General features: G+C 45.3%; 1 pseudogene; it reads right to left on the reverse strand.

Annotated features, from left to right (window-relative positions):
- Positions 1–236: 236 nt before the first annotated feature.
- On the reverse strand, positions 237–9,680 carry LOC142427775 (transcriptional repressor protein YY1-like; annotated as a pseudogene).
- Positions 9,681–10,045: the final 365 nt, after the last annotated feature.

The raw sequence follows: 10,045 nt of genomic DNA on the forward strand, positions 1-10,045 counted from the left end.
GTTTTTGAAACATGATTAGATAGCAAGATAGAGTATCTTAGCAATGTCATCTTAATAAGGCTTGGTTTATTTTTTTTTAATTTTTACTACTTTATCAAAACATGTCCCTTAGGTGTGTAGGATTCATTTTTAAAATTCTTTCCTAGAAACAACATACAAAGGAGAGGCACGTTGTCTTCCAGTCACTTCTGGAAGAGGCTTCTGGGGCTGAGAAGGAGCTTCCTTCTCATGGTGTCTCACTGGTTGTTTTTGGCCTTGGCGTGTATTAAGATGTGATATTTCAGGTTAGTCGACTCAGCAAACTTCTTGTTCACCTAGGACCTGTCTCCCGTGTGGATCTGCACGTCTGTGCACAAACTGAAGTCCAGGGAAAAACGCTTCGCACAGCCTTCCAACGTGCACTAAAAAGGTTTGTCTCTAGTACGAAGCAATTGGTGTTGTCTGGCTTTGAGCTCTTGACAAAAGCCTTGCCACACTCGGCACAGACGTGGACGTGGGGCCCTGGGTGTGCAGGTGCTTCCTCCTGGCTGAGTTGCCCCTGAGCACCTTCAGGCAGCCTTTGTGAGGGCAAGCTATTGTTCTCTGAGCATCAGCTTCTTGAATTTTTCTTGGCTTCATTCTGGCAAATTCTGCCAGCAGTTTGGGGTCCAAGAGGTAGATGCCAGGGATCCCTCCAGGCGGGAGCATCTTTCCCATCATGTACTCCGAGTTGTCAGGAGGGGAGTTCTCCCCAATGATCTGCTCCCCAACCAGTCTCATGGTCAAGACCTTTTTTCATCTGACTACCATAGGGTGACGGAGAACGAGTCGTCCAGCATCTTGAATGATCCGCACCTGCTTCTGCTCCCACTTCTTGTTGCCCGCATCGCCCCCGCCGCCCGACGAGAGCTGTCGCTGCTGCCGCCTCCACGGTGACCAGGTCTGCTCGATGTAGTCCTCATCGTCCTCGTTGCCAACGCTGGCCAGCGCTGGAACTGGGATTGGAATCTGGCCCTCGAAGCCTTCCTCTGCGCCCACCACCAACTCACACGTCTGCACCAGGATCGCCTCCTGGTGGTGGTGCACCTGGCTCAGGTCGTCAGTGACCTGTGACCTTAGCGACCTGCGGCCATAGTGCGATCATGGGCTGTCAAGCGCCAGGTCTCGCCAGCAAGAAAAGACGCGCCACAACAGGATTCTTCCATAGGCGTTTAATTTTTCATAATGCGGTAAAAGACCCCGAAACCCCAAACTACTGCTGCTTATATATGTTCTATGGGGACGTGCTGTGCCTTGATTGGTGCATTCGCCAAAACCTCATGCATTGATTGGTGAGTTCGCCAGAACCTTCGTTTGCATACTCCAAGGTGGAGTTATGACTACGTCATCTCAGCAGCGCGCATGCGCTAAGTGGTTGTTTACCACTTAGTTGGGCCACCGCCCTGACTGCCCGGCGCCATCTTGTAATGGCAGCGAGAGCTGCTGCTTCCCACATCGCGAGAGCTGTGGTTTCCCACATCTCGCGAGAGCTGCGGCTTCCCACATCTCCTCCTTTCTTTTTTATTTTAAGCCTAATCCATCGATCAATCCCGGAGCCTCCAGCAGCTCCAGAAGATCAAGATGGATATAAAGTCCATTGATCCATCCTGGAGCCTCCAGCAGCCCCAGGAGATCAAGATGGATATAAAAACCCAAATCTGGTCACCCTGATGTGTGCAATGAGCAAAGCTCCACATGGTGCAAGGGCTGACCAAGATCCAATTTCTGTCACTCTTCCCAGTGCAATGGGACAATTCCCTTGGGGTGCAAGAGTTGACAACTTATGGGGGTTAGTTTTCTCTTAACAAAAAAAGCCAAAGATCATGGGAACCACCGCGCTCAATCGCTAAAAGCGCCTGCATGATGATGACTTTGTCACGTTTTTGCTGAGCTTTAAGTTTGCAGAGCAACCATAGCAACAACACTCCTCCACAGCACATTATTGCAGCAAATGTAAACACCCCCACCCACTCTTTAAAGTAGGAAAAGGCAGTAGAAAGCCAAGAAGTAAAATCTCCAACAGTTATGGGTTTCATTCTTGTGCCATTAAGAGTCGTAATCTGCATCCGGAGTTGTTCTTGAAGTTCTTCCAGTTCAGCTGTCCATTGTCCTGTAAGGTACTGGGATATATTCTTGCTGCTAAAAGAAGGCTCATTCAAGAATTTTAAAGGTGTTATGCACAAATTAGGTGTTGAAGAAACACAACTTAATTGCACCATACTCGTAAGAGTATCCACTTGTTGTTGTAATAGATCAACTCTCTGGTTCACTAACAGTAAACCAGACATTAATCGAGCATCCATCTCATGGACTGTAGATAAAGCTTCTGATGTAGATTGCGTAATATTGTTAATGACATTTGCTGTCATTACTTGATTAGACTTGGCCAATCCTGCTGTAACCGCTGCTGCAGCTGAGATAGTAATAGCTGTAATAATCGCTGCAGTAATGCCAAAATCTCTTTTATATCTATAGAGTGTAGCAATAGGAAAAGTATTAGGATCTGCTTCAACTGGTACGGGTATCATAGTAGGAATCTTTACTATCAAAGCAAATGGCTCAGAGCCATTCCAACATTCAGCAAGCCAACACTGACTGCTAAAGCTATTACATGAAGCTTCCCAAAATGTATCATTTGCATGACTAATGTTGAATGTTAACAGAAAGAAAAATGGAGGCTGGACACAAACAGGTGATGGCTGAAATTGCACTCTTGATATATTAACCATAGTATTTACTTTCAGCCGATTTGTAGTGGTATTGTATACGCCGGTGACATTATATAAGGTGTCATTAATCCCATACATTCTTGCAAAGGGAGTCACTATAGTAGATGCTCCTCGTTGATTATACACCATCCATTCATACCATGGCCAGGTATTATCAGGACCAGTGGTATTAGTATTACTATTCCATTTTGCTTTACTTAAAGCTGGAGTCATATCAAAACCTGGTATAATAGGTTTGTTCCGATAATTTGGAGACTGACATTGAGTAAAAGAAGGCGGAAAACTTTTTTCAGGTGAGCAACTAGGTAATATGGCACGTCTGGTTACATTAGGTGGCGCTACTGATCCATTAATGGGCCCAGAGGGCCTGGGTCCTTCACGAATCACCTGAGTGTTGTAATATTTATCGCTTTTCTTTTCTCAGAGGTACCATTACCACCTGTGACACCTTGTGCAACTTTCATAAGGGTGGATATAACATTATTAACTGCACAGTCTCCAGAAGGATCCACCCAATTGACTGAAGATCCATTTCTTATATATATACAAGGTGCACTAGTATTAATGGTGGTAAAACACAAACTATATGCCAATGTAAAATTACTTGCATTATATACTTTAGGAGGCTCCCCTCTAGGTGTAATACATGGTATTCCCAAATCACATTGCGTTGATAAGAATAAGGGTAATACTGACGCATTCGAGTGTATGGGAATAGGTACAGGCCAAGTTTTAGCTATGGCCCATAAAAAAACTCCTTTAACTATTGGGGTCCATATTACCATCAGTATCAGCAACATTATTAGGTTGATCATCGTCTTCTTCATTCTTCCTGCTCCCACGATCTTCATCCTCCTTAATTAGTCTCACCAGTCTCTCTGGCACCCAGATGGGGTTTTCTTCTTTCTGTGGAAAAACACAAATTGCTCCCCTGGACCTGATTAATATGGGGTCCGGGCCATACCATTTGTTGTCTAGGACATTTTTCCATCGGGCCATTTCCTTTGGTGGCTTTGGCCATTGTCCATGTCTGTCTGCAGCTGATTGGCCTTTCTCATCCAGATTTTAAAAATTTAGAGTAAAAAGAGTTAAAGATAAGGCCATTCTAGGGGTAGTGACCGTCACGGCCTCTATTCCCCCTTTTTGTTTTAATAAATATTGTTTTAAAGTACAATGACACCGTTCCACAATTCCTTGCTGTTGGGGATTATACGGCAAGCCCGTGAGGTGTTTTACTTGCATTTGCAAGCAAAACTGTTGGAACTTGGTAGAAGTGTATGCAGGCCCATTATCCGTTTTTAATATGGTGGGCTTGCCCCATGCACTCCAGGCTTCTAAGCAGTGTTGAATTACCTGGCTGGATTTTTCCCTGTTAGGGGTGTTGCATGTACAATGCCAGAACTGGTGTCCACTGACACATGCACGTACTGCAACTTTCCAAAAGCAGATACGTGAGTAACATCCATTTGCCAGATGTCGAGAGGACGGACGCCTCGAGGGTTTACCCCAACCGAGGGTTTAGAAATAAATTCTGCACACTTGGCGCACTGCAACACAATAGTGCGAGCCTCTGCGCGAGTAATTGGAAACTTAATGCGTAGGGTGGCAGCAGGCACATGATATAGCTCATGAAAGTCTTTAGCAAGTTCAAAGTGGGGTTTAGTTAACACAGGAAAAGCTCTTGTAGCTTGATCAGCCAAATTATTACCTTTTACCATGGGCCCTGGAAGCAAGCTATGATTACGTATATGCTGAATATAAAATGGGTGTTTTCGTTGCAAAATACATTCTCTAATTTGAGAAAAGATGTCTGCTACCTTACTGGATTGCTTAATGTAGCCAGCAATTTCCAGCTTAGATACTGCGTTGACTACATAATGGGAGTCAGATATGATGTTAATTGGTTCCGTGAATTTCTTAAAAACTTCTAAAACCACCAAACATTCTACTAATTGAGGTGCATTAGCTAAAAATTGCAATGTAGTCACTTGATCATTTATTACATAACATCCTTTACCTGTTTTAGAGCCATCTGTATAAATGTCTAAAGCTTCCTTAATGGGGTTGTTAACAGTGACACGGGGAAAAATTACTGGATGAGCAGTCACAAATTGCAACAAGGAATGTTTAGGATAATGGTTGTCTATTAGTCCATTAAAACGGCATTTAAAGATTGCCCACTCATCTACACAATGTAGATACTTGCTCATTAGTATATGGGACAATGACGCTGCTAGGTTCTTTTCCAAAATGCATGATAGCTGTCTTAACACCCTTTAGGGCCATTATGGCTACCATAGAAGGGTAGTGTTCAATAGTTTTTGAAGGTGAAGGGTGGGCATGGATCCACAACAAAGGTCCAGTCTGCCACAAGACTGCAGTAGGCGCACAGGCAGTTTTTAAAATGCACAATTGAAAAGGAGATTTTATGTCTATTCTATCTAACTGCGCTTCAGAAATGGCCTTTTCAACTTGTTCTAATACTTTTTGAGCTTGAGGAGTGATTTCTCGAGGAGAAGTAATATGGCTTTCTCCTTCCAAGATATTGAACAATGGCTTAAGGTCAACAGTGGATATCTTTAAATATGGGCGGAGCCAATTGATATCTCCTAGCAACTTTTGAAAATCATTTAATGTCTTTAGCTGATCCTTCCATATAGTCAATTTTTGAGGCGTTATATGGCCTGGGCTTATTGTGGCTCTTAAAAACTGTCCAATTGAAGATTGTTGAACCTTATCTGGTGCTATTGCTAACTGATGAAATTCTAATTCCTTAACTACCTCACTGTATCCCTGCTGCACATCTAGCTCTTCTCCAGTTATTAATATGTCATCCATGTAATGGTAAATTTTTAACTGACCAAATTTTTCTCTGACAGGTGCTAAAGCGTGGTCCACAAATAACTGACACATAGTAGGACTATTAGCCATTCTCTGTGGCAAAACTCGCCACTGATAACATTTATCAGGTTCTTCATGATTAATGGAGGGTAGAGTAAAAGCAAATCTTTCCTTATCTTTCTCATGCAAAGGAATGGAGAAAAAACAATCCTTAATGTCTATTATACTGACAGTCCATCCTTTAGGTATTGCAGATAACAAGGGAAGGCCTTTCTGTACAGGACCCATGAGTGACATTTGGGCATTGATAGCTCTTAAATCATGCAACAATCTCCACTTCCCTGATTTTTTCTTAATGACAAATATGGGTGTGTTCCAAGGTGACACATGGTTCTAAATGTCCTAGTTCTAGCTGTTCTTTAACTAACTTTTGTGCCGCAATTAATTTTTCTACTGGAAGCGGCCACTGTGGTACCCAAACTGGTTCTGCTGAGAGCCATGGAATGGGTAGCGGCTCCGCAGTGGCCCCTAGGAAAAACCCAGACCTGTACGATCTTTCTTCACTGCTACTTCTATTGGTTCAGGACAACCCTGCAGGTGTTTCCCTACTCCCTTTCCCGGTACACATCCCATTTTTTGCATAAGTTCTCGACTTATAGGTGAGTAATCATTAGTTAGTACTAATCCTAGGTCTGTCAATATATCTCTTCCCCACAAATTTATGGGTAAGGGAAGGACATATGGTTGGAATTGGCCTGATTGTCCCTCCTCAGCCTTCCAGTGCAACCGCCTGGTGCTTATCATAGGCATGGATGCATACCCGAGTCCTTGTAGAGACTGTGAAGATTGTGTTACTGGCCAGCAGGAAGGCCACCATTTGGTGGATATAATGCTTTTATCTGCCCCTGTGTCTAGTAAACCTTCAAAGTTTTTTCCTTCAATATTCAGTGTCAAAGTTGGGCGTTGATCCAACTGCACTGAAAAGAAAGCTCCAGCTTCTCCTGATGATCCAAAACTCCTTTTTTCCCTACTAATTTTGGTACTTGGAAACAGTGCATGCTCACTAGGCAATACCAAGAGCTGCGCTATATGGTCTCCAGGTGAGATGGCATATATGCCCCGTGGAGAGGAGCACATCGCCTTTACTTGTCCTGTAAAATCCTGATCAATGACTCCTGGGTGTACAATTAAGCCTTTTAAGGTGGTAGATGACCTGCCAAGCAGCAAGCCCACGGTGCCTTCTGGAAGGGGACCATAAAAATCCGTAGGAATGGGCTGGCATCCCTGCTGTGGCGTTAGTACTGCTCTGGTGGTGGCACTGAGGTCCACCCCTGCGGATCCCGCAGTGGCCCTTTTGGGAGTGGCCTCCCCAGTGGGAAGAGGCCGTCCTCCTGGATTGCCCCATACATTTGCGGGCCCTGGGGACGAGGGCCCCGCTTTCCGTTTTTTGGCTCCTGGTAATATTGCTCTAGGGGGCATCCCCTGCTATCTTTTACATATCTGCACTCATTGGCCAAATGTCTACCTTTTCCACACTGAGGACAAACACCCGGGGTCCTTTTGAGCCCTGTCCCAGTTTGGCTCACGATGCCAGTAGGGCAATGTTTTTTAATATGTCCTTCCTTACCACACTGAAAGCATCTTAATGGGCCTCTTTTTTTGGGCTGCCATTACTGCAGCAGCCAGTCCTGCATTAGTCAAAGGACCACCAACTTCCCTGCAAGCCTTCATCCATGCCTGCAATCCTTTGGACTTCCATGGCGTAATAACTGCTCTACATTCTTTAGTACACTGCTCAAAGACTAATTGCTCAATGAGAGGCATAGCTGTATCTTGATCTCCAAAAATTTTTCCTGCTGCCTCCAACATTCGTGCCACAAAATCTGAAAAAGGTTCGGTAGGTCCTTGTATAATTTTTGTTAAGTTGCCCCTAACTTCTCCTTTATTAGGTAAAGTTTTCCATGCCTTGCTTGCAGCAGAATTTATTTGCTGATATACTTGCAATGGATATACTGTCTGATTATTAACCCATCTTCCTTGGCCTGTAAGCATTTCAAAATCCCATGCTGGCTGCCCTGCTACAGCATTTTCCCTAGCCTGGGCTGTTAATAAATCCTGCCATAAAGATTTCCATTCCAAGTATTGTCCTGTAGTCAATACTGCTTTTGTTACAAATGTCCAATCGGCAGGAGTCATAGCATGGCCTGCAAGCCTTTCAATTAAAGATTGAGTATAATTTGCACTTACTCCATAAGCTCTTACCACTTCAGCTAAGTCCTTTACTTGCTTGTGTTCTACGGGTGTATGATAACGAGCGTTGTTCTGATCCTCAAATACTGGATACATTTGTTGAATTGCTCTACGGATATTGGGTGGACAAAAGGAATAGCCACACCCTTTCTGCTTTTCTTCCTTATAAGGAGGTGGTGCCGATGGGCGCACAGCTGTGTTCCACAGAGCACTATACCGCCCTCTTTCGGCTGCCTGTAATGCGTCATACCGACCCTCCTCATAGCGAGCAGCTATCTCCTCTAACTGCTCCTCCTCCTCCTCTGATATTTCCAAGAGTTCTAGTTCTCGCCGTGGATTTAAAGGCTCTGAATGGCGGGCACGGTCTAGTTCTCGCCACGGATATAAAGGCTCCGAATGGCGGGTACGGTTCTTTTCTCGCCACGGATATAAAGGTTCTGAATGGCGGGTATGGCTCTTCTTCTGTTGATCAACTTCCTCCCCTAATTCTACCTGCGCAGTTTCTTCTGTTTTGGCATGCCTTTCCCGAGTCTCCTTGGACTCGCCCCGAGTCTCTTTGGACTCGCCCCGAGTCTCTTTGGACTCGCCCCGAGCCTCTTTGGACTCGTCCCGTTCTGTTTCTGACATGCTTTCCTGAACGTCCTCCAAAGCCTGCTGTCCCTGTTGTAATGGCTGTCTACACTCTTTATCCTCAATACACGCTTTTATTAACTTCCAGATGGGTCTAGTTCCCGATTTCAATTTCCCTTCTTTTGCCGCTTGGTCTACATCCCATCCCAGTTTATTCCAACTCGCTAGAGTTAGAGAACCTGTAGATACAAACCACGGTGCTATCTCATCCACATTTTTTACAAACTTAAGCAGCGTCGCCTCTGAAATTTTTAATCCTCTCTTCCTTAATAAAGCATCAAGCGCTGTAACCATGGTCTTTATTGCTGCGTTCCCCATATTCCCTTCTTATGTATACAAGGATTTAACACACAGGTTCACACGGGTTTATTTACAACCGATTTATGTGCAAAATAAGAAGCGGCAGGCTGTCCGCCGTTGAAACCGAAAGGGGAAGTATTAGAACGCATACAACAGTTTGCGGCTTTAGCAATCATTCAGGCTCATGTCTCTCAGAACTTACCTTTATAATTCACGCCGTGTGGTTCTGAATCCTCCCTGGTAACAGGGGGTCTCCGCTCGTGCCTTAGATGATCGTAAATTTCCGGGTTTCGGCACCACTTGTCGCGCGCCAGGTCTCGCCAGCAAGAAAAGATGCGCCACAACAGGATTCTTCCATAGGCGTTTAATTTTTCATAATGCGGTAAAAGACCCCGAAACGCCAAACTACTGCTGCGTATATATGCTCTATGGGGACATGCTGTGCCTTGATTGGTGCATTCGCCAAAACCTCATGCATTGATTGGTGAGTTCGCCAGAACCTTCGTTTGCATACTCCAAGGTGGAGTTATGACTACGTCATCTCAGCAGCGCGCATGCGCTAAGTGGTTGTTTACCACTTAGTTGGGCCACCGCCCTGACTGCCCGGCGCCATCTTGTAATGGCGGCGAGAGCTGCTGCTTCCCACATCGCGAGAGCTGTGGCTTCCCACATCTCGCGAGAGCTGCGGCTTCCCACAATGGGCGGTGGTGGTGGTGGTGGTGGTGGTAGCTGGCGTGCCCATGGCCACCCCCGCCACTGTGGTCGCCCCCCGTCCTTGTCCTCCTCGCCCACCACCATGGTCTCAATGGTCTCCACTGGGTTGGTCTCCACCTCGATCTCATGCAGCTCCATGATCTCGGCCAGCATCTCTGAGCCGTCCATGGCGTTGTAGAGGGTGTCGCCCAAGGCCATGGCTCTGGGCTCCGGCCTGTATGAGGAGGCATCCCACAGCGGGGAAGGAAGGCAGAGGGAAGAAGGCAGTGAGTGGGCAGGGCCCATTCCTTCTTTTTAACTAGAGCTTAAATTCTAGCGAATGTCTCCTGAGTTTTTGGGCATTTGATACCATGGAAATAACTTTTGTAAACATACCTATTTAGCATTTTGTGCATGCCTTGGGTGTTGATTAGTAATTTCTGAGGCTCTTGTTGTTGAAGGTTCTGATTGAGTCCATTCCATCTTACAGGGACCCTGTGCACAAGGGAATGAAACACTGCTAACCCCTGCACCATCCTAACAATTTAGGATGAACCTATTGCTTCAGTCACTGTATCAATCCA

Source organism: Tenrec ecaudatus, chromosome 15, assembly GCF_050624435.1.
Source record: "Tenrec ecaudatus isolate mTenEca1 chromosome 15, mTenEca1.hap1, whole genome shotgun sequence".
Classification (NCBI taxonomy): Eukaryota; Metazoa; Chordata; class Mammalia; order Afrosoricida; family Tenrecidae; genus Tenrec; species Tenrec ecaudatus.